This window comes from Coenobita brevimanus, chromosome 100 (assembly GCF_032717465.1).
Source record: "Coenobita brevimanus isolate Jiangsu-jjx chromosome 100, ASM3271746v2, whole genome shotgun sequence".
NCBI classification, from domain to species: domain Eukaryota; kingdom Metazoa; phylum Arthropoda; class Malacostraca; order Decapoda; family Coenobitidae; genus Coenobita; species Coenobita brevimanus.
In genome coordinates, this window is record NC_137053.1 from 9,469,808 (window position 1) to 9,496,948 (window position 27,141).

General features: G+C 39.6%; 1 protein-coding gene across 1 annotated transcript in view; it reads left to right on the forward strand.

Moving 5' to 3' along the window:
* The first annotated feature begins 12,682 nt into the window (after window positions 1-12,682).
* LOC145414518 (synaptogenesis protein syg-2-like) overlaps window positions 12,683-27,141 on the forward strand; it is a 476,991-nt gene continuing 462,532 nt past the window's right edge. The window contains exon 1 of the mRNA XM_080284041.1: window positions 12,683-12,796. The gene's annotated coding sequence lies outside the window, so the exon portion shown is untranslated. The remainder of the gene's footprint in view (window positions 12,797-27,141) is intronic.

A 27,141-nucleotide genomic window follows, 5' to 3' on the forward strand; every position in this document is an offset into this window, starting at 1 on the left:
GATAGATAGAACTGAAACCGAATACTGTATATGAAATCATGAATTAACACACAAGAGTGTACCAAATGGTTCATGGTCACCATCATCATCATCATCATCATCATCATCATTATCACCATCATTTAAGTTTCCCCTGGCATTTTAAGCAGAGAATTTTGACATCTCAAGAATTCATGTTCATCATTATCATCATTGTCATCATCATCTCATTCCAGTTTCCTCTCCCCTTGTAAGTCCATCTCAGGTGTCACGCCATCTTTACACCATCTGGTTTTACATACTAAGAAGTCTTTTTATTTTTCTCTCTCAGCATTACAACACACTCCTCTCCTCGCAGTGCCACAGAATACGCCCAACCTTTCCACACTAACGAGGAGCACTTTAAAATCGTAATGTGAAGCGACTGTGTGTGTGTGTGTGTGTGTGTGTGTGTGTGTGTGTGTGTGTGTGTGTGTGTGTGCTTAGATCTGAAAGTACGTTACATGAGCCCACCAATCCTCACATTTGACGAGTCAAAAACCTTCCCGCTTTATCAGTTCGGTTCTAAAACGCAATGTCCACGTCGAATATAAACAGGACCTTCTCCATCTAGTGCTGTCATGGTGTAAGGATTTTTTTTAATGATTTTTGAGTAGATCTTTTGGAGGACTTGTGAGGCCTGCTTTAACGAAAATCATATTATCAAACTGTAGGCTACCTTGCCCATACCTAGGAGTGAATTCGTATCCTAATAGACGTTCAGCTACTATTCTAATCATATATATCCATCTGTCATACTAGCTGTCCTATCCAGAATGTTGAGAACAGCTCAATCCTTGTTCAGATGCCGTCTTTCAATTCATTTCAACCTGACCTTCGGCATACGTTCCTCGCATTTAGCTTGTCATTCTACCCAAGATTAACCTCTTCTCTTCATTCAGCCCACTTCTCTGCTCTTGACCGTTGTCGCTCACTTGCGAGGAATTAAGGAACTATATATATATATATTTCCTTTTACCAAGATAGATACGAAATTTGGGGCCTACTTGGCTTTCATGGCTTTCAAAATAGCCTACTACGGCTAAATTGAGATGTTGGTTGAATAAATACATATGTCCATAAAAGAGCGATTTATAATTTAGAGGAAATTAATCTAATTTGGGATTTCAGGGAGGAAATAAAGGCAAATTTCTGTGTATCGTTGCTGACTCTCGCATTCTTAAAGTCCATATTAAGAATAGTTTAGTCGCACTTTGTTACATATCAGATGATTATGCAGTCATTCGTGAACACACACACACACACACACACACACACACACACACACACACACACACACACACACACACACACACACACACACACACACACACACACACACGCACGCACACACACACTCACACACACACACACACACACACACACACACACACACACACACACACACACACACACACACACACACACACACACACATTGCACTTGGATCGTGGAATGATATAAAAAAAAGATTTATAGAACCTCAGAAAATTCAAATCCCATTTCAGTGTTTTTTACTGCTATAACTTGACTAATTTTGACCCCCAAATCAAACAGTTATAGCATGTTGACTTCTACAGCTTTGTTAAATATCCAGATGTACTCTCAGCTTTATTGTAAAACATTCTCAATTTACTCCTAATAAGACTGTGTATCAACACTCGGCAGATTTCAACGTGCACGGACAGTAGGAAGAAGTCGCTCTTACGTCACACTGAATCATAAACGACAGACTGGTAGCTGTGGCCGGCTATCCAAAAGCAAGCGAGTTCGGTCCCTGGGTGGGTTGGGAGCGATTTTTCGAAGCTGTGCAAATGTCGAACACAGCATAATCCATATACTAGCCCGAAATACTCCAGGTAACAACAGCAACAACAACAACAACAACAAAAATGAATTTGAGGTCAGCATCCGTGCGAATGTAGGTTAATTACGGTTACATAACAACATTGCTGAAAAACAGTTTGGATAATTACGATATAATCCGAAACATTTTTATTTTTCCCGATGACCTTTATAAACATATTAAAACTTCCGCATTGTTCATCTCGAGACAGGAAGGGAAGGAAAACAAAATGTTCATATGTGAACAGCGTAATTTGGGGAAAATTGCCGACATAATAATTATGCACGCGTACACGGTAAACACCGACCCCTACCTCACTGAATCCCTCCACATCCATAAAATTACACACACACACACACACACACACACACACACACACACACACACACACACACACACACACACACACACACACACACACATTTATAAGTAGGATGGTAGATAAATATAGCTTAACGGAAGGAGAGTCAAAAACTGAAGAAAGAGGAAATTTAAAAGGAAATCTGTGGAAGGAGTAGGCAAAAGACACACTAGGAGGTGAAAGTAACACAATGCTGGGAGTGGAACTTGGACTCAGAACCAACACAAGGGTCGTCGACAAAGACAGACTGGGTGTTGACGAGGGCAGAGAGGTGCGCACACACACACACACACACACACACACACACACACACACACACACACACACACACACACACACACACACACACACACACACACACACACACACACACACAAGCCCGCGTGCATTTTTTTCCCCACATTCACCACTCAAACATGCTGCCATCAGTTCAGACTCTAGATATATTATTATCATTATTATTATTATTATTATTATTATTAAAGTACATTCCTCCCAGATAGAGAAAATGAATGTGGAAGAGTGATAATGGAAAAAAAAGAGGAGCTGAGTGAGAGAAAGAAAAGGAAAAAGATAGAGGGATGGGGAAGAGAGAGGATGACGGAGAGGGTGCGAGAAAAGAAGAGGAAGCCGGCAATTGTAATAGAGAGGGATAGAAATGAAGACTATAGGGAGACAAAGATGAGTAGCGGGAGGAGAGAGAGAGAGAGAGAGAGAGAGAGAGAGAGAGAGAGAGAGAGAGAGAGTAATGCAAGGAAGAAGAGGGTTGAAGGGAAAGGGTGAGGAAGGGAGAAAAGGAGATTGAGAGGAATAGGGAGAGGGTAGGGGTTGGAAAGCTCAGGTTGGGGGAGGGGATGTGGGAGTGTTTGAATGACATATCGTAGGGTTGTTTGCCTGAGAAACGCGAATCCCTGAAATTACAAGGAGAGGATGAACACTTCTGGAATGAATGAATAACAAAGCAAGGGTGAGGAGAGGAAGGGAAAAGAGAGGAGAGGAGAAGAGATAATATAGTAAAGCAGCAAGAGGAGAAGAGCAGAAGAGATGGGAGGAGAGCAGAGGGGAGGGCAGGAAAGCAGAGGAGGGTGGAGAAGAGATCAGAGGAGGGGATAGAAGAGGAAGTATGAGGGGAAAGCAAAAGCAGAAGGGAGAAGATGAAAGGAAAGAAGATGGGAGAGTAGGAAAGGAGAGCAGGGAAGAAGAGAGCCGAGGAAAGGAGAGCAAGAGGAGGGAAGGGAGGCAATGGGGGTAATACAAGAGATTGAAGGGGAGGAGATGACGAGGGTAACAAAGAAACGGGTAAGAGAGGATAGGAGATAAACTGGGGTAGCAAAGAAGAGGGTACGGAAGCAGGGGAGAGAAGGATAGAAGAAAGAAGAGAGAGAGAGAGAGAGAGAGAGAGAGAGAGACCAATTATTTGAAGAGACTCCTAGAGCTTTCAAGAAACAGCATCAAGTTCTTTTATTAATTTTTTTTTACTTACATTCCCTCCGACATATTTTTCTTTTCACAGGAATAGCAAAAAGATTTAAGAATCTTGAAATAAAAACTTTCAAACAAAAGCCATTTTTAGCGATCAGTAAATGCGCTTGAAAAAAAAAAAAAAAAAAAAAAAAAAAAATCAGTGTTAAAAAATCAAAGTTAAATCGGGGAAAGCCCCAGGAATTGATGGAGTGTGTGGTGAACTGCTGAAGCATGGGGGAGAGATAGTAGTAGAATGGATGTGGAAGATGTGCAGATTGGCCTGGGAGGAAGGTAGAGTCCCGGAGGATTGGAAGTCAGGTATAATTATTCCCTTGTACAAATGAAAAGGGGAAAAAGAAGTGTGTGGTAATCATAGGGGCATTTGTCTTCTTAGTATAATAGGAAAAGTGTATGGTAGGATACTTATAGACAGAGTTAGAGAAAGAACAGAGAAATTAGTTGGAGAAGAACAGGAGGCTTTAGGAAGGAAGAGGTTGTGTAGATCAGATATTCATTCTTAGATCTTTAGTGGAAAAGTTTCTAGAGAAGGGAAAGAAGTTGTATGCGGCTTTCATGGATTTGGAGAAAGCATATGACAGGGTGGATAGACAAGGATTGTGGAAAGTGTTAAGAATGTATGGAGTAGATGGGAAGTTGTTGAATGCTGTGAAGAGTATGTACGATGGTGCGAAGGCTGCAGTGCGTGTGGATGGTGAACTAAGTGAATTTTTCTCTTTGAAAGTTGGTTTGAAACAAGGATGTGTCATGTCTCCATGGTTGTTCAATCTGTACATGGATGGGGTAATAAAAGAGGTACAAGGTAGGGTAGTGGATGTTGGAGTGGCCCTGGTGAGAGAGGATAGTGTTTGGAAACTCCCTGTACTGTTGTTTGCAGATGATACAGTGTTGTTGAGTGAAGACGAAGGGGAGCTGCAAGGCTTGGTGGATGAGTTTGAGAGAGTGTGTAAGAAACGGAACCTAAAGGTGAATGTAGGGAAGAGTAAAGTGATGGTCTTTGAGAGAGGTGAAGTTAGTGAATGTACAGCAAGGTTAGATGGTAAGGAATTGGAAAATGTGAGTACGTTTAAGTATTTAGGTAGTGTGATGAGTAAGGATGGAGGTTTGGAGTGTGAAGTGCTTGAAAGGGTACAGCAGGGAAGAAAGGTTGCTGGTTCCTTGAAAGCAGTGATAAGAAACAGGGAAGTGAGCATGGAAGTGAAAAAGTTACTACATGACAGTATTGTGATACCAACTCTAACGTACGGAAGTGAAGCTTGGACATTGTTGGAAGGACACAAGTCAAGAGTGAGAGCAGTGGAAATGAGTTATTTAAGAGGAGCCTGTGGAGTCACGTGGAGAGACAGGCTGACGAATGAGGATATAAAGGAGCGTTGTGGTGTGGATGTGGATGTGATAGGAAGCGTTATGAGGAGCACACTGAGGTGGTTTGGCCATGTGGAGAGGATGGAGGGCGAAAGACTGACGAAGAGAGTGTATGTGAGTGAGGTGGAGGGGGGAAGAGGGAGGGGGAGGCCGAGGATGAGATGGAGGGATGGGGTGGAGAGGTATATGAGAGAGGGGGGTGTGAGTTGGGAGCAGGGCAGTGAAATGGCGGGGGACAGGGCGACTTGGAGGCGATTTGTTTGTGGCCACCCCAAACGGGATTGAGGCGTCTGGCAATAGATAGATAGATAGATAGTTTCTTGGTTTTCATCATGGATACGGGAACCCCTTTTATTTGTTGTGTAATGTTCTGCAAGTACTATTTTAATAGACTTCAGTCATTTATTGATTTCTACCAATACACTTACCTCTGTTTATTTAACTACTACAATGGATGAGGCGACTGTGAGAAAACTTTTCTCTCTGTCCTCTCTTCTCTATGCTCACTTCAAAGCGAAGGATGGTTGTTGTGAGCACCATATGTACGCAACAGTGTATCTTACACTCGAGTTCTTGAACTTGGATCCACCGAATTCTTTACATCTTCGGCTATCATGTAATTCTCTAACTAAATATAATCGCCATGTTTTCACAATTTCCCTTTCATAAAACAGTGTTACGAGTGAAAATCTTTTTTCTAATTCGATTTCGTTAATAAATGTTCATCGATTAGAGCCGAACACTCCCTTGGAAAACTGGAGATTCCAGGGAATTCCTACGCCTGTATGGGTGAGTTTACAGTTGATAAAATCAATTGAATAAATGTATCACATGAAGAAAGATTTTCAGCTCTGCTTCACATAGGAGTAAAATTATTAACCGTGCTGTGTAGTTATCACATACTTCTACAGATAATGAAAAAATTCACTCACTATCTTACTTCTAACCTGGAACACATACTGTCAATCCCATACATAGCCGTTCTAGGTGATTTAAATATTCATTTACATTCAGAGGAGCCAAAGGTGCCCTTGAGGTTTCCAATCAGGACAGCTTCTGGTCTGGTGTCAACATTCTGGGTACCTATCTCGCAGACAGCTTGTTCATATCCGATATGTCAGTCAAAACAGTGTGCACTGAGCCAACAGTGATGCCCATGGTTTTTGCTATCTTTTGCACTGACAAACGTCTGTCATTCAAGACCATGCGGATAATGACCTTCATATAATCATCCATTGTCGAAGTTTTGGTTCGTCCCGACCATGGGTCATCTTCGGTGCAATCCTTGACCCGCTTGATATCAGCAGCTTACTTCCTGGTGGAATAGTAAGGAGAGTCCTCACCAAGTGTGTTAACCTTGTCTTCATGGATTTCCCTGGGGGTCCTTCTTTGCAGATACTTGATCACTACAGGGTCTATTCTGTTGTCCATTTAAGGGTTTTGCTCTGACACAAAATTTCAAGAGCCTTACCTGCAAACATTTACAAAAATTTGAGTTCTTGAGTACAGTCATTTACACAGCCATACTCAAAAGTTCTGGTTACTCCCCTTGCTTTTGGGTGAGACCGAGAATTTTTTGCAGGCCGAAGAAATATATATATATATATATATATATATATATATATATATATATATATATATATATATATATATATATATATATATATATATATATATATATATATATATCATTTCCTGTGGCACCCTCGGGGATGCATAGGGCCTCGATGAACTCACACCACCACATCCTATCTTGTGCTAACTCCTCAAGATCTCCCCAACACTCATCTCCAGCTTCCCGTCTCATTGTCCTCACCCACGTCTCTTTTGGCCTTCCTCTACCTCTCCTACCAAGTGCCACCCACCCTGGTGTACCTCGTACTATTCCCTGTCTCCTATACACATGTCCTAGCCACTTCCATCGTGAGAACCTAACATATTCATCGACCGGCTGCACTCCTGTTATTTCTCTAATTCTACTATTTGGTATCCTTTCCCACCACTTAACTCCTAATATTCTTCTAAGTGCTTTTTTTTTCAAACACCAAGAATTTATTTTCCATAGTCACTGTGCTGTACCAAGACTCGTGTCCATAAATTAAGATACTCCTAACCATTACCTTATAAAGTTTGATTTTTGTATGCACAGAAAAATTTTTATTATTCCAAATATTTTTAAGCATTCCCATTGCCTGATTAGCCTTCTTTAACCTTTCCTCGAATTCAAAGTTCAAAGAACCATCCTTGGCTAAATAAGTACCTAAATATTTAAACCTATCAACTTGCTTTACAACCATACCTCCAATTACACATTCCTGCGCATTTTCCATATTCATATTGATTATTTCAGTTTTTCCACAATTAATAACCAAACCCACCTTGCGACCTTCACTCACCAAACAGTCCAACACTCTCTGCATCTCTTCTGGCCCATCACAAATCAAAACTATATCATCTGCATAATCTAAATCCAAAAGTTTCCTGTTCTCTCCCCAAAGTATACCTGCACCGGTTTCTGTTCCAACGCGTTTCATAATGTAATCAATGACCAATATAAATAGTAAAGGCGATAGAACACCACCTTGAATTACTCCGGACTTGACTTCAAACGAATCACTCAGACAACCATCAACCATCACTTTACAAAATGTGTCCTCATGCATGTTCATAATGACCCTCACAAATTCCTCTGGTATTCCATAATGCCTCATGATCTTCCCCATATATATATATATATATATATAGATAGATAGATAGATAGATAGTATATATATACTATGTATATATATATATATATACAGTATATATATATATATATATATATATATATATATATATATATATATATATATATATATATATATATATATATAATATAGACAGAGATAAACAAGTGCTCGTGGGCCTTTCGGGGCCCCTCGCACTTGCTCCTGTGGAGGGCTCTCGCGCTGCTATAATATATTTTAGTTTTACTTGTGGGCAAAAAATTCTACGGAGATCCTATGGCGGGCGCCGGGAGCGGCATATTTTGGTCAAAATGTGATCACTCATTAAATATAGTAAAAGTTTTTCAATCGTGATGAGACCAAGTTTTTTCACATCAGCGAATTTTTTGCGATTTTTGTGCCAATTTTGGTGCGATTTGAATGTGTAGTTTCGGCTGCCCAAAATACACACACACACACACACACACACACACACACACGCACGCACGCACGCACACACACACACACACACACACACACACACACACACACACACACACACACACACACACACACACACACACACACACACACCGCTCGCTGGTGCAGTGGTAACGCTCTCGCTTGCCAACTGGTGGACGGGAGTTCGCGCCTCGCTCAGGTTGCGAAAAGTTTCACTGACGAAGTGGGTGGTTACTGTCCCCCTTGAGCAAGGGGACGGGTGTGTGCGTTTGTGAAGGTCACAGCCTTGCCCTTAGATCGGACTATATGAGCTCTCAGCTCCCTTCCGGGAGGGTAAAAGCTGACGATCACGACCATCAAGTGATCCTGACCGACCCGGTGAATTACGCCTACTGCTATAGTATATTAGATAGATAGATAGATAGATATAGATATACTGTATATATAATATTGATAGATAGATATAGATGAATAGATAGATACAGATATAGATATAATGTTGCATCTTTATCTCTTTTCTATCGCTACTTCAATGGTCACTGCTCCTCTAAACTGTCTTCTTGCATTCCTTCACCTCTATGACGGGTGTGTAGCACCCGTCTAGCAACAAACTCTCATCCTTTTTCTGTCCAACTCTCTAATGCAAGAGTTAACCGTTACTCCCAGTCCTTCATTTATGCAACAGGTCAACTCCGAAACTGTCTCCCTCTGTCTGTATTTTCTACTTCCTATGATCTCCAGTCTTTCAAACGCAGTGTGTCCAGACATCTCGAAATGAACGGATCTTGAATTTGGCTCTCTTTTGTATTGTTTTTGTTTTTTCTTGGAAGGAACGATTTGCGGGCTTCTGGCCTTTGGTTCCTTCTTTCTTGCATAATCTATCTATCTATCTATATATCTGTCTATACACACACACACACACACACACACACACACACACACACTATTTTGCAAAGCAGCTGTTTTTCATGTGCTTTTACAAATAACCTAGACATTTAAGGTAATTTTGCAAACTTAAGAGGGTTTGGTTTCTTTGCAAACCAAACAAACATTTAAGGTAATTTTCAACACTTCTCAGGATTTTGGTTTCCCTGCAAACTAACCAGACGTTTAAGGTAATTTTGCACACCTACCCTGGTTTTGGTTTCTTTGCAAACTAACAGGGAAAATAACAGAAATGACCGATTTCGCAAAATAACCATTTTATATATATATATATATATATATATATATATATATATATATATATATATATATATATATATATATATATATATATATCACTTTCAGTGTAATGTATATTTTACCTTGTTAGCTTACTATGCATAATTTCATAATTTCACTATATATTAGTATCCTATTATTTAATTATTAGTAACTGAAGGTGACATAAGATGATACTGAAACTCCTTACAATAGAGACTTTATATATATTGGCCCTCATCACATTGTTCCTTCATATTTAATGTTTTTATACCTTACATATATCTACATTAAATTTCATCCGGTATTTTCTTTCCGTTTTATCAACGTATCCAGGTAGTTTTGCAAAGAATCATAGTTCGTTTTCGCAGTTACTCTGCCTCCAATCTTCGTGTCGTCTTCAAACCTCGCAACCTTAGAAACGAGTTCATTTGCTTGACCATTGACCTAAATACCTGAAAGGACTGATTCCAAAAATGACCATTTGGGAACTCCGCGTGTTACTTCTAGCCACTGTATTGACATGTATCACTACACGCTGCTTACGATTCGTTAACCAGCCACCAGTTCATAAGCATAAGTTGTTAGAAAGGCAGCTGGCTTTAACTTTTATAATCGTCTCAATTATCGTGTATGTAAAAAAAAAAAAATATCAGGCTAATTTGTACGTCATGGTCTTATTATTACAAAACCCTGTAATTACCTGTCACAAGAATATGCTTGTTAATGAATAAGGCAGTTATGTTTATTTTTTTTTCAAAATTTTCCTAAGTACAGACGCTATGCTGACTGGGGAGTAATACTGGCGCACTTTTTAAATCCCTATTTTAAAAGATAGTATTAATACTGAGCTTCGTGTGATTCGGTACTCTACTGTACATTCAGTTATTGATTTATTGAATATTTTAGTTATAAGAAAGATTAACTGTCTATATCATTCATGAAGCACACAAGGAGATATCTGATCCTGTCAGGTTGACTTTTTTGCGTTAATTTTCTGATGATATTTTTAAATATTATGTTCAGTCGCTTCGGCTATTGATAATTTTTCGTCTTCTGTTTCTGAGAAAGCCAATTATGGGATGACAGTGTGTAAAGAATTGAGACACATTTTCCCAAAGTCTGACAAATGCATAGCGGAAAAATCGAGCCATCTGAAACACACACAAACCGAGAGAGGGCTTTTCTTTGCAATTCGCCAGTGTTATATTTTATTCAGACGGAACTGGGAAGATAATTTTTCTCTGACTGTACGTTCTTTCGTGAAACACTGTGAAAGGAGTCGTTCAGTATTGTCGCTATTGTTTGGCCGTTATGAACAAGATTACCTTCCGAGTTTAATGGAGGGCCTATGCTACAGTTATCTTCTTCATTTTTCTTACTCCTTACATAATGAAAGAATCTCATTTAATTTGCCTTTGCTTCATGAGAAAATATTTGCCAGTGAGGTCCTCGTCACGGGACTTTAACCATGGTTCTGTAATCATAATCATGCCGGAATTTTCAGCGGCGATTTAAGTAAACTGGTTCGTCTCGCTTTGAAACTAACATTTCTTGCATCAAAATACATAATATTCATAATTCGGCTGGATGTAGTACTGCTGTGAGACACACTAAAATTTGCTCCTAAAAAAAAATAAAAATCATGATAAGTTCGTCGACTTGAACCACAGCACCCCAATCAATGTCTTCCAAGTGCAACAATCTGCCATTCGCTCCGTCGGGTACCGCAACAGAAATGTACAAATTTTAGTACGTATTTTTAGAGATGATTTTGTGTAAAAAATCCTACAGCAGCAGAAGTCCATGTCCCAAACGTTACGAGGCTGCAAGGATTGATGACCTTTGGGATGGATTATAAAGAAGACCATTTTCGGCCTAAGGTCATCTCTAGCAACGTAACGGTTTGAAATCACACCCGAGATGATATAGTAATTTTATGCTGAATTCAACCTAGAATCTCCTATATTTATGATAAGCCTCGGGACACTGTGTATCTGTAATAATCTACCTCTCCGTCCATCTATTTATACATCTGTGAAATTGCATGTACATATCTGTCAGGCTCTTCGTAGATCAGTCAGTTCCCTCTCTCCTTCCCTCTCTCTCTCTCTCTCTTCATATAATTATTTTAGTTATCATCTTGAGTATGAGTAACAATAAAGATCTCAACGCTACAATAATCCAACACAACTTCATTGCTCTCTTTAATCTAAGCACAGCTTCTAGCATTTCTTCCGCTGTGGAATTCGATATATTCAACTAAACGTTTTTGTTGTCTTTGACAGGTCCCGGAGGACACGTGATACTTCAGATGTCAAGAGTTCAGGTGATACTTAAGATGTCAAGTGTACAGGTGATATTTCAGAAGGTAAGATAAATCCAGCGAAAGAAATGTCAGGGTATGTCTAATCATTGAAAGTTCAACTTTCAATGATTTAGAAAATGTGAAGGCGGAACCTGAGGAAATCCTTAACTGGAATGGCTGAAAAACTAGAAAAGCTGTTTATAACTATAATGAGAATATAAGTATAAATAAAGAAATAAAAATCGCGCCGCATCTGATTTATGTGAGATGTGCAAGGATGTATTTGGAGTGAAGGTTTGGTGATGATGTGGCCTTTCTATATTTACTATGTGTTATTCGTGAGGTTTTACACTAAAGAACTAAAACTTAATAGAATTACTGACGCTCTTTTTGCACATAGAGGAGGCATTTAACAATTACTCTTGTAAAAACCATTGCTGTTGTATACAGTAGGTTCATTGTTAATAACCAGCCTCATAATTGTTATAACAGAAAGATCTACTTGATGAAAACTACTAGTTTCTCTCATGAAAAAGCAGAAAGAAGGCTCAGATAAAGAATTAATGAAAGAGCATGTATGTAGTTGTTAATGAAGAATGATGAAGCAGAACTCTATTTGCACATTCATTAAAAAGGGGCAGTACCCACATTGGTAACCTGAGTAACAGTATGGTCATACCGGCACTGCAGATATAAGGAGATCGTGTGAAATTCATTATGAAAGCTCTAAACGAAGTGTGAAGAAAAATACAAGGCGTACAAAAATTGCCACGAAACATACGTGCCCTTACAAATTCAAAGATATTGGTGTCCAAGTACTGTCAGAAAAAAAGAAAGAAAAAAAAAAGCTTTCACGGGCTTTAAAGAACTGTTAATTTAGCTATGAAAAATGTGTAAATCGATGGCAGTGAATGACTGTGGCATGTGGGTGCGGTTCTCCGTCGGGCAGAACACAGGGCAGCACCACAGCCTCCACCACAGCATCATCGCCACATTCCTCTTCATCCTCTGGGCACACTCCGCAGTCGCCAGGGCCAACGCGAAATGTGAGTAGGCCTACTGTTAAGGGATCTTACTGTAGAGCCTATTACTGTCAGCACTGGATTCTCCCAAGCACCTCTCCCTTACTGCTCTCTCTCTCTCTCTCTCTCTCTCTCTCTCTCTCTCTCTCTCTCTCTCTCGTTACTGCCCTCCTGATCTCTTGGCTTTCATCCCCATTCCACGCAACATCCACCAGGCTATTTGCTCTCAAGTCTTCTCTCTTATGACTCTAATGCCAGTGTTGATGAATACTATCAGTCTTTCCTACTTGCAAATGAACAGCACTGGAACTATATACCACAGTCTCATTTCTACTGCTTATACACTGAATTTAGGTTTTACAAATTGAAATATATATATACAGTATATATATATATATATATATATATATATATATATATATATATATATATATATATATATATATACATATATATATATATATATATATATATATATATATATATATATATATATATATATATATATATATAGATATATATATATATATATATATATATATATATATATATATATATATATATATATCCCATATGGATCCCAGGGATGCTGGGCGAGGCATTGCACTGGGAGGGTACTAAGCGTATCGCCCTCCGCCTATCGGTAGTCGCGAAGCTCATAGGTCCCTACCCGGGGGTTCCTTACTTTATAAAGACTTGAAAAATCCCAGTTCAGTCCACTACTCGGGACACTGGGCTCCAATGGTATATATATATATATATATATATATATATATATATATATATATATATATATATATATATGTTTTTTTTTCTGGAAAATGAGAAGTTTTCCAGCTATCTGCCTTCGGGTCTGTATTTTATATGCAGCAGAAATAATAATCGTAACACACATATAGGAAAATAATCTTGAGCTATTATGATCAATATTTTAGGCCTTTTCATTGCACCATACAATACATGTAATATAGCTGTTGTAGAAGGAGAGTGAAACCTAAATACTGCAACCGGACATATAATTATTGTTCATTAGTATTTGTTTTTTCCATTGCAGCTTTCAGTACGCGTGTCCGATTTGGAACACTGCCAGAAAAAAAGCCAAATCATTCAAAATATGCTTTGTCAGTCCTCACCTGTCAAAAGGCCGTTTGTAACTTTCCCACTTTGCAATTTCACTGTTGTCGAGCCCTCCTTGAATGAAAGCCATCTCATAGTATTTCCTATATAGATTTCAGTGAGCCTGTTATGAAAGCAGAGAGTGTGGGCGAAGATCGGTGCTGGGAAAAACTAATTGTCGACCAAAACACACAATAAAAATCGTTGAGTACCAGAAATCCCTCTGTTAGTATTCTCTTTCACGCCACAAGTAAGTTTAGATACGGTAATCTTTAACGTTTTGGAAACACTCGTCATTCATGAGACAATGTTTTTCAGAATGAGAGATTAATAATCTCCAAGCACTCACAGGTGTATCTTATATAATGCAGTGCTGTGGCTCCATCTCTAATTATCCCCTTTATTTTTTTTGTTCCATATATTCAAGATGGGATCTATTGAGCTCGTTAATGGACACTTCAGCGGTTGTAAAATTGCAAGAAATATGAATAATGACAGAAGGTCTTTAAATGACTGAAGTAGACCGTCACTGTTTCTTATTCCTTAACAAAATGTTTGACAGCATGAAAAGTATAGAAGCGGTAATGAATTCTATAGATGGGAAAAACCACTAAAGGACAAAGATAGGAAGGCATGTGGCAGTACGTTTGTTGCTCGTCCCCGTCCCTTCCGAAGGGGCTCGGGGACGGGTATTATTTTTACTCTGTTTGTCTGTTTGTTTTTGTCTGTCTGTCTGTCCGTCTGTCTGTTAGCAACTATAACAACTTTACGCGAAAACTATGGTACTGGTGCGATTTTGACTAAAATTGCATGAATGATGGGCTATGACCTGATCACCTGATTAAATTTTGGGCCAAAATGCGCCAAGGCCCAGGCTGTAGGCCCCAAATATGTAAAAAAAAAAAGTAAAAAAAAAAAAAAAATCGTTTTTTCGCCATAACTCCTTTCAAATTCATCATATCGACATGAAACCAAAACCTAAATGTGCATCTTTCAAATCCGCATCCTGTAACATGCCTCATAATATCAGGGGGGTCACCCCCAGTTAGTGGTAGGGGGGTCAATATCAGGTGGCCTAGGCCTAAAATTTCAAATGGGCATAAAATCATCAATTTTCATCTGATTTACTTCAAATTTGATATGTGACATCTTTGACTAGATATCCTGTTGTGTTTATACGTCAACACTAAAATGACTGCCGGGGGACTGGTTTGCTATGCCTTGGCACCACTTAACGTTTCATTTTTCCTTATTTGAATCTGAATCTTAAAAGATACTGCAACCAACCTGAACTTCACCCTTACTACCGAAATTACCAGATTGGGTGATTTTAACTCTCATAATGCAGAGTGGATATTGCATTCAGCCAGGACTGATGATACTGATTTAGAATACCAACTATTTGCAGAATTATTTAATCTCAACTGGTTAAACAACTAGCCAGAGTATCAGACATTCCTCACCATATTGCCTACCTCAAGACCTTATTCCTGACAAATAACCCAGATCAATACAAGACTGAGGAACTGTCACCATTAGCATCCTCTGAACACAATCTCATCAAAGCTTCATTCGTCAGTTGCTCCAAGCCTTCCCTTTTTGAACCAATCAGGGTGACCAGATGGCACTTTGATAGGGCAGACTGGGATTGATTTAGAAACTGTCTAGCTGATACTCCATGGCAGTCTTTCTTCTCCACTGACAACAGTTCAACCCCGTTCCACATTAGTGACTTAATCAAAATTGGTAAGTAATAGTTCATATCCCTAACAATTTACCAACAAATCTTACTCCTGAAATGGTTCGACTGCATTTGTGATAGAGCACCCTCCCCAAAATCTATGTGTCTGTCTATCGATTGCCAAACGCCTTAATCCAGTAAGAGGTGGCCACAAACAAATCGCCTCCGTGCCGCCCTGTCCCTCGCCATTTCATTGTCCTGCTCCCAGCGCACACACCCCTCTCTCATATACCACTTCATTCCATCCCTCCATCTCATCCTTGGCCTCCCCCTCCCTCTCACACCCCTCCACCTCACATATATACACTCTCCTCGTCAGTCTCTCACTCCCCATCCTCTCCAAATGGCCAAATCACCTCATTGTGTTTCTCCTAACACTTCCTATCACATCCACATCCACTCCACAACGCTCCTTCACTTCCTCATTTGTCAATCTATCTCTCCATGTGACTCCACATCCTCCTCTCAGATAATTCATTTCCACTGCTCTCACTCTGTCCCTCCAACAAGCCCCAAGCTTCACTTCCATACGTTAGAGTTCGTATCACAATACTGACATGTAGTAACTTTTTCACTTCCATGCCCACTTCCCTGTTTCTTATCACTGCTTTCAAGGAACCAGCAACCTTTCTTCCTTGTTGTACCCTTTCAAGCACTTTACCCTCTAAACTTCCATCCTTACTCATCATACTATCCAAGTACTTAAACGCATTCACATTTTCCAATTCCTCCTCATCCAGCCTCACTGTACATTCACTTACTTCACTTCTCTCGAAGAGCATAACTTAACTCTTCCCAACATTTACCTTTAGATTCCGTTTCTTACACACTCTCCCAAACTCATCCACCAAGCCTTGCAGCTCTCCTTCGTCTTCACCTAACAACACAGTATCATCTGCAAACAACAGTACAGGGTGTTTCCAAACACTGCCCTACCTTGTATCTCTTTTATAACCCCATCCATATACAGATTGAACAACCACGGAGACATGACACATCCTTGCTTCAATCCAACTTTCAAATAGAAAAATTCACTCAGTTCAATTCAAATAGAAAAATTCACTCAGTTCACTATCCACACACATCGCAGCCTTGGCACCCTCATACATATTCATCACGGCATTCAACAACTTCCCATCTACTCCATATGTTCTTAATACTTTCCACAATCCTTGTCTATCCACCCTGTCATATGCCTTCTCCAAATCCATGAAGGCCACATACAACTTATTTCCCTTCTCTAGAAAACTTTTCAACTAAAGATTTAGGAATGAATATCTGATCTACCCAACCTCTTCTCTTCCTAAAACCTCCCTGTTCTTCTCCAACAAATTCCTTTGGTATTATTCTAATTCTGTCAATAAGTATCTTACCATATACTTTTCCTGCTACACAAAGAAGACAAATGCCCCTATGATTACCACACACTTCCTTTTCCTCTTTTCCTTTATACAGGGGAATAATTATACCTGACTTCCAATCCTCTGGGACTCTACCTTCCTCCCAGGCCAATCCACACATCTTCCACATACATTCTACTACTATCTCTCCCCCATGCTTCAAAATGTCACTACATACTCTGTCAATTCCTGGGGCTTTCCCCATTTTAACTTTCTTCATTGTTTCCACAACTTCCATCCTACTGATTTATTCCTCTCTTCTCGCATCCCTCCTTCTCCCAGTCGTTCCCCAGCCACTTATACTCGCAATTCTTTCATTCTGTATGTTCAACAGTTCCTTAAAGTGTTTTCTCTCCATCTGCTCACTTTTTCTCCCTTGTCCACTAGTAATCTATGTATTTTATCTTTTACTCCCCAACTAACCTCTTTGGGACCCTGTCTAACTCTCTTTACCTCATGCCAGAACATTTTCTTACATTCCCTCCACTTAACACTCAAATTCCTTCCAAATTCCTTAGTTAAAAAAAAAAAAAAAAACGAATCCCTGGTTCACTTGAAAATTGCTAGAAACAACACAAAAGCAACAATAAATCTCACTAAATCAGACTGTTCACAGCTAAGCATCTGGACTATTAAATGATCCAAATAACAGTAGAATATTTTGGTCAACTGCTAAAACAGTAAATCTCACCAAATCAAACTGTTCACTACTAAGCATCCGGACTATTAAATGATCCAAATAACAATAGAATATTTTGGTCAACTGCTAATTGTTTTAAAAATAACTTTAATAAGTCATCACCCTTTCCCTCCTTAAAATCCTGAAGCAGAAACTTTGTAAATGACTCCAATGGAAAAACCAACATTCTTGAAAGTATGTTTTCCAGAAATTCTACCTCAAAGGAAGTCTGTCAGAATGTTCCTGCACTAGAACTTGACTCTTCCGAATTTGCTCCATTAAAGATACAGACTATATACGCACAGTAAAAGTCCTTGAATTCGGAATGCAGTAGCCCACAGACCTTCCAGATTACCAGATTTTCCAGACTATCAGAGAAGTACCTGAAAATGTTCATAACACACCCCAACAAATAATAATAAATTATAATAATTGAAAAATTATAGTTTTCTTTACTTACCTTTGAAGTGTAGTGTAGTGTTGTTGGTGCTGGTGCGGAATTGGATAGTTCGGCGCACTGCTTCCGTTTATTTTTCGAAATTTTTCAATTTTTTCCTTATTTTTTACCCAAAGAAGCTAAAAATGACCCTGGGCTGAAAATTCCGAACCATTGGGTTTTCTGAGTCATCAGATGCTGGATTATTGGAGGTTCACTGTATAATGTATCTTAGACAATTTTCCTACCAACAAAGCTTCATGTCCAGAGGGAATTCCTCCAATTGTTTTGAAACATAGGCAACGCACTGCTGCAAATCTCCACTGACCAAGCATGTATACTCCACCTCCTTGCACACCTAATAAAGTGCATCATGGCCCTCATCCCCCCCTTCCCTTACTCTTCTCTTTTAAAAGTGGGCGTAAGGAAAGCGTCTTGAGGACACATAACTTGGGACCTTCACATTCCCTGTGCAGGTCACATTGAAATCTCTGGAAAAAATCATTTTAATTTTTTTATTATTTATAAAATACTTAAGACACAGCATTTTACCTATCAAAAGGCACCAGGTTACTATAAGACACATATCTATGTGAAATTTCATTACTCTATAGTGAATACTTTGAGTTCTGGCCTGGAAACAAAATCTCTATGCCGGGCCAGCCGCCCTGCCGCCCAACTCAATGAAGGACACCTATTGATCTCAGTGATAACATCTGTCTCTTCTGACATTGTCAGGTGATGGGTAAAAAGTGTCCCCCAGAAGTTGCTCTTGTTCTAGTTAAATTATTCTGGATTCTCTTCCGTCATTTTTTGGGGGGACGACTTTACATTCATAGTATGTTTATCAGTGTTATCAAACATAACGATATCAGTTCACATTTATTATACTTTTCCTCCCCTCTGCATATTTTACATGATAAATTTTCTTTACTTTTAGTTGTATTTTCTTCCCTCTTCATGTCGATCGTGTATGTACAGTCGCAGATAAGGTTGCATCTTACTTTCTTCTGCAGGCTATTGTACTTAAACTGAGGGAGGTTTAGCATAGATTATTCTTTTTGACGGTATTTGTTTGGGAGGAAAGTGGCGAACATGCCTTAAGTCTGAGGTGGACGCAGTGGCAATGTAGGTTAACTTTTGCCACTGACTGTGCAATACTTTTGGTATGTGATGTTGTGCATACCCTTTTCTTAATGCCCTTTTTTACGATCTCCTAGTATACGAGTACTACCCTTCTATCACAGGCCTTGTTCTGTTTCCTCTATCTTATTCAGAAATATTCCTTTACAAGAGTTTCCACCTCCACTGGCCCCTTGCCACTTTCAGGCACCTGTGACTTGCATTCAGCTGAACAGCATCGTTTGCTGGTAGCTGGATTTGAAACAAGAAGCGGTGTCAAGGCACAGCAAACCCGTCCCCGGCAGTCATTTAAGTGCTGACGTATAACCACAACAGGATATCTAGGCAAAGATGTCACCTACCAAATTTGGAGTAAATTGGGTGAAAATTCACGATTTTATGCCCATTTGAAACTATTGGCGCGACCCGCCTGATATTGGCCCTCCCTTCTGCAACTAGGGGGCGACCCCCTGATGAAATGAGGCATGATATAGGATGCAGATTTGAAAGATGCACCTTTTGATTTTGGTTTCATGTCGATATGACAAATTTGAAAGGAGTTATGGCGAAAAAACTAAATTTTTCTTTTTCTCTTCTTTTTCTTACTTTTTTTTTTTTTTTTTTTTTTTTTACCTTTTTGGGCCTACAGCCTGAGCCTTGGCCCAATTTGGCCCAAAATTTAAATAGGTGATCAGAAGTTCATAGCCCAACATCCCTGTAATTTTCGTCAAAATCTCATCAGCAGTTTTCGCGCAAAGTTGTTAACAGAGAGATAGACAGACAGACTGACCCACAGAAACACAGAAACCGAGTGAAACCAATACCCTCGGGGACGGGTAATCAAATTTGTCAAGACCATGAGAAGCATTGTACAAAATGTACGCATACTCCATTCTTCTTCTTTGTCAACAGTTTCCCTGATTCAATATTTCGTTCATATGCAAATTCCCTCAGCCCAGTTTATTCCCAGATCACGTAATGATGACGTAATTTTTACTTTAGTCGTGCTAAGTCCACATACAATTAGTAAACTTCGAAGAGATCTTTCAAAGTGGAAGTGGCCAGATACGGTATAACTTTTAATAACCTCCACACAAATAGTAGCTCTTCTGTGTTGCATAACATCGTCTAATGAAACTAAAACGTACGTCATTGTAATGAGGGAATTAATCTCCAAGTCCAAGCCACAATTTCATCTATGCATATCTACAGTATAATATTCCCATTCTCCATAATTCCACAACGACCTTAGCTCATAACCTTCTTCATCCACACTTTCTTCATTCCGATGTATACCTCAGTTCATGTGTACCTTAATACACAATATCAAGCCAGAGCTTCCTCTGTTCACTATCTTTTCTCCATAGTAAGATTTTTTAGCAGTTATCTCATTGGCATCGCGTTTTTATATATAAAATTTTCTTACTTCCCCAGTATCTTTCATGAATACTTTATAATTTTTCCACTTTTGCTTGTACCTACAATACTCCTACTATCCGTGATTACACATTCCCACACCGTACTCGCTGTCCACCATAATATATATATATATATATATATACATATATATATATATATATATATGTATACAAAGGACCAGTCAGGGAGAAAGATTGAAAGTTGAGAAACTGAGGATCAGAGAAATGGCATATGATTTTACAGGACCAAAGTAGTGGAGGAGTTAGAATAAGTGAATTGGAATTAATTGGATCTGGGCAGCCTGTGGAATGCATATAGGGATTGCTTAGTTAGGAATACTAAAGCAGTGTGTGGTGTGGCAAGAGTAACAACAAAGAAGAAAGGTACGGCATGGTGGGATGAGGAGGTTAAGAGAACAGTGGAGGATAACAGGAAGAAGTGACTAAAGTGGTCACAGGACAGGGGTTCAGTTGAAATAAGAACTGAATATACTGAGAGCAAGAAGCAAGGAAAGAGACTAGTGAAGAGGATAAAGAAGAAGGTTAATGATGATCTACAGTATGAAGAAAAATGAATGCGAACTACGCTGAAAATAGAATGTTATTCTGGAAAGATGTGCGGAAATGTAGAAGTGAAAGCGGAAAGAAATGTGATGGTGTGAAGGATGTAGGTGGTAGATTATTAACCCATGGAGATGAAGTAAGGACCAGATGGAAAGGATATTTTGAAAGACTGATGAATGGGAATAGAGAGCAGAGTGGCTGTAAACATGATTGGCTTGGAGGGGGTGCAGAGAAGGAATGCGGTGCCAGAAGACGTGACACTCGCACGGGTGAAGAGTGCCGTGAAGCGGCTGAAAAATGGGAAAGCAGCTGGGGTTGATGAGGTGTATGCAGAGATGATTAAATGTAATGGAAAGAGTGGAAGGAAGTGCTTGCTGGAGATATGTAAGAAAGCATGGATGAGTGAAATTGCCACCAAAGTGGAAAAGGGATGTGACTCTTTAACGAGGCAGCGTCCGGATTTACTCTATCGGATACGTTTTTGTGAAGCTACAGAACGTAATGAATGTTTTTGGCGTATCCGATAGGCCAGGATTCCGGGGGCTTGAATGATGAGTGAATGGAAGCGTTGCCCATTAGACTGGGCAAATTTGGCCTGTCTGGACATTGCTTCTCTTCACCCTGCCCTAGGGTGGGAAAGGAGGTCCGGATGATGATGATGATGTATATAAACATACAAATGTTCATGTACATATATAAATATCTATCTATCTACCCATCTACCTATCTATCTATTTATTAATCTATCTATCTATCATTCTACCTATCTATCTATCAATCTATCTACCTACCTACCTACCTATCTATCTATCTGTCTATCTATCTATCTATATACGTGTATATATATATATATATATATATATATATATATATATATATATATATATATATATATATTTAGCCGTGGCTCAGTGGGTTAGAGCGCTCCGCTCTGACCAAAGGGTCGGAGGATCTAATCCACCCACGGGTCATTGGTAGACGTCAGGAAGGGCATCCGGTCATTAAATGCTACACGATCCAGTCCAAAAGTCCTCTACCCAGGGGCAACGCCTTAGCCCTTCGGGGATACCTGGCGTAAAACCAAATTATTATTATATGTATATATATATATATATATATATATATATATATATATATATATATATATATATATATATATATATATATATATATATATATATATATATATATATGTGTGTGTGTGTGTGTGTGTGTAGAGTCCCGGATGATTGGAAGTCAGGTATAATTATTCCCTTGTACAAAGGAAAAGGGGAAAAAGAAGTGTGTGGTAATCATAGGGGCATTTGTCTTCTTAGTATAATAGGAAAAGTGTATGGTAGGATACTTATTGACAGAGTTAGAGAAAGAACAGAGAAATTAGTTGGAGAGGAACAGGGAGGCTTTAGGAAGAGAAGAGGTTGTGTAGATCGGATATTCATTCTTAGATCTTTAGTGGAAAAGTTTCTAGTGAAGGGAAAGAAGTTGTATGTGGCTTTCATGGATTTGGAGAAAGCATATGACAGGGTGGATAGACAAGGATTGTGGAAAGTGTTAAGAATTATGGAGTAGATGGGAAGTTGTTGAATGCTGTGAAGAGTATGTACGATGGTGCGAAGGCTGCAGTGCGTGTGGATGGTGAAGTACGTGAATTTTTCTCTTTGAAAGTTGGGTTGAAACAGGGATGTGTCATGTCTCCACGGTTGTTCAATCCGTACATGGATGGGGTAATAAAAGAGGTACAAGGTAGGGTAGTGGATGTTGGAGTGGCCCTGGTGAGAGAGGATAGTGTTTGGAAACTCCCTGTACTGTTGTTTGCAGATGATACTGTGTTGTTGAGTGAAGACGAAGGGGAGCTGCAAGGCTTGGTGGATGAGTTTGGGAGAGTGTGTAAGAAACGGAATCTAAAGGTGAATGTAGGGAAGAGTAAAGTGATGGTCTTTGAGAGAGGTGAAGTCAGTGAATGTACAGCGAGGTTGGATGGTGAGGAATTGGAAAATGTGAGTACGTTTAAGTACTTGGGTAGTGTGATAAGTAAGGATGGAGGTTTGGAGGGTGAAGTGCTTGAAAGGGTACAGCAGGGAAGAAAGGTTGCTGGTTCTTTGAAAGCAGTGATAAGAAACAGGGAAGTGAGCATGGAAGTGAGAAAGTTACTACATGACAGTATTGTGATACCAACTCTAACGTACGGAAGTGAAGCTTGGACGTTGTTAGAAGGACACAAGTCAAGAGTGAGAACAGTGGAAATGAGTTATTTAAGAGGAGCCTGTGGAGTCACATGGAGAGACAGGCTGATGAATGAGGTTATAAAGGAGCGTTGTGGTGTGGATGTGTATGTGATAGGAAGCGTTATGAGGAACACACTGAGGTGGTTTGGCCATGTGGAGAGGATGGAGGGTGAAAGACTGACGAAGAGAGTGTATGTGAGTGAGGTGGATGGGGGAAGAGGGAGGGGGAAGCCGAGGATGAGATGGAGGGATGGGGTGGAGAGGTATATGAGAGAGGGGGGTGTGAGTTGGGAGCAGGGCAGTGAAATGGCGGGGGACAGGGCGACTTGGAGGCGATTTGTTTGTGGCCACCCCAAACGGGATTGAGGCGTCTGGCAATAGATAGATAGATAGATAATATATATATATATATATATATATATATATATATATATATATATATATATATATATATATATATATATACATGCTTACATAAATACATACATACATACATATACACACACACACACAATTATTTATATATATATATATATATATATATATATATATGTATATATATATACATACACACACACACACACACACACACACACACACACACACACCAACAATTTCTTATATCCAGCACTGTCCTGATACCCACAGTTACTTAAATTATTTCTCCCACCACTAGCTTTGTCCTCGCTGTCTTCACTATTCACTGTTACTTACATCCACACTGTTCCCTCTTGCATCATTTACTTATATCCACACTCTTCTCATTGTTCGTAATTGCTTGTATTAATACTCTTCCTACTTTCCACAAGTACTTATATGAACAGTGCCTCTACTCTCCACAATTTCCTGTCCCCACACTGTTTCCATTCTCCGGGACTTCAGTCATACCTTTCCCTCTGCTCTACGTCTCCCACCCTCCCTCCTTCATCTCAGTGTCCCTCACCAGTATTCCCAAAAGGCGCCTTAAATTCCTTTTCCAACTCCAGTCCCCGGATATGTAAGTAATCGGCTTTTGTATTACAGGTCCCGATAGGCGTACAACTGTTTGAAGCCGTTTCATTTCCTCTTCCCATATTCCTTTCCTCCCAAAGCTGCTTTAGTGAGAAGACTATACTGTATTTGATAATTTCCCATTGTTCTTTTTCTTGTCCTCGTTCTTGTTCTTCTTTCCAAGCACACTACAGTATGGTGTCATTCCTTCATGCATGGATCAGCTCATTTCAATTTTTCTTAGACACTTTCGTCTGTTTCGAAATTTAGGCCGTTTAAAGGGTTTTATGGCTTCAAAGGTTACACCAATCAAGCAATCATATATAGTTAAATGTGACAAAACGAATTCATAGAGTTTACTAACTTTTTCTTGAACGTGTGTACATAGCTGTGTGGAGGCCGTCCTCCATTCCTTTGCGAATTTAACAGTCTTAAATATCCTAGTACTTATCCCTCCCTCCTATTCTTTTCCATCTCTTTCCCACTATATCCCTTCTCTCGCGCTTGAGATCCCTTTCCGCCAAACTTCCCCTTCACCATCCTTCCATCTATCCATCCCTGCATGAAGTCCCGCACTCAACTCTTACCCATCCTCAGGTTTCGCCTCATCTTCTCCACCTTCTCCCCCTCCCCCATCATTGCATGAACCACCTACTTTAATGCCATTTTCCCCTGCTTTGTCATTTCATCTCTTCATGTCCATTCTCCATCCATCTCCGTCTCATAACTGAGACTCCCGCCCTCCTTCATTCTCCCTCCCTCCCCTATAGTCTCCCCATTTCTTCACAACCACCACCACGCACCCATCCCTCCATCTCCCCTTTCATATTTAAGACTCCTCTCTTCTGTCTTCCTTTCCTCAAATATCTCTATCGTTTCTTCTCCACTCCTCATCCACTCCATCGTCCCCTATCAACATGAGATACCCTCCCTTACTCTCTGTTTACCTCTTGTACACCCATCTCTCCTTCCTTCCATTTCCCCTCACCTACATAAAACTCCTTCCCTTAAGTATTCCACAGTTCCTTGACTCTCACTATCTCTAGTCCACCCCGTCCGTCCACTCTCCTATCCTTGATACGCATACTCTCTAACCCCCCCCCGCCACCCTTAGTGTCTCTCCACCTGTTATCCACTTCCCATTCCCTCCACTTACAGTTCAACTTCACAGTTAGTGGCGTATTTAAAAACAGGCCCATCAGTTCGCTTTACCAGTCAAAACAAGGTCTGAAACTACTTGGCCTCTTTTGGGCTTTAGGTTACTTCCATGTTAAACTTGTCCTTCCAAAGCATTATTTCATTCTTTCAATGTGGCCATAAAATGATTCGTTAATCTAAAATGTACATATTAATAAGAATGACCTTAAGTTGCAAAATGTGTGAAATGTGATAATTATGACATAAGGCGGTTCACACAATGGAAATGAACAAGTTCACACACACACACACACACACACACACACACACACACACACACACACACACACACACACACACACACACACACACACACACACACACACACACACACACACACACACACACACACACACACACACACACACACAGGGCGACGCAGTATGTCGTCAGCCCACATGATTAGACTCTAAATAGCCTTAGCTGCAAGGTAAGGATGTCCTGTACTTTTTGTGGTATTTGCACATCATCAGAATGACCTCTTGCACTGTTCTTATTCTTGTATTGACGGTCGTAATTGCATTTGACCAACATTAAGTTTTTCGCCACAATAACAAAATCATGTCTTGTTTTAGGAATCTTTATCATTCCAAATGACTCACTTTGCAGTATATTTTACCCTGAGTTTTTTTTTTCTTAACCTGAATTAATTAAGCTCACCAGCTGTTTACCTATGAAATGGTTTTACTTCAGTTTTTCAGTTTCATCCCACCTATTGCCCTATTTTCTACCATGATATTAACACAGTTTTCGATGTTGTTTTCATATTCATACTGTATTTTACTATGCTTTTTCTTGTTTACCTTTGTAATGGATGTTATTTTGTGTTAAGTCAGAAATAGATAGGTAGATAGATGGATAAAAACACCACAGAGGCCACATTTGCAATCAGCTGCATGGCATTCCCCGAAGCTTGCTTTTTGTATGTAAATGCATTATATCTGCATCCATTTGGAACTTATATGAACGAAATATATTGCAGAATAAATTGATTATAAGCTTCCTTCAAACTGAATGTGCTCCACATAGGAAGCGTGTCTGAAGGCCGAATAAAACACTTGCCTATACTGGGATGACTGTTTTGTATAGTGTTTTTTTCGACCAGCTTTTACTAGCTAGTCATTCCCTTTTTAAAATCTTTCGGGCTCTATATTAATTTTATAGGCATTGGTCGAAAATCTAAGAAAGGTATCTCAGTATATCAGGCCCCTCTTCATGCATGGCAAATTTCAGGCTGTTTGATCCAAAAATAAAATGTTTTCCCCCCAGGAAGTGTAAATATATAATCGGCCTGAAGGAGTAAGTAAATGGATTTATCGACCCATCCCCAAGGCGGCAACCCAGCCCTCTCATCACACAACACTCTTCCTTCTCCCTTCCTGCACGCACCTAGTATTAATAACTCTGCGACCTACTTACCACACATAACATTTACCTGTCACCCACTTCATGCACATATCATTAGTGTCATCAGTTTAACC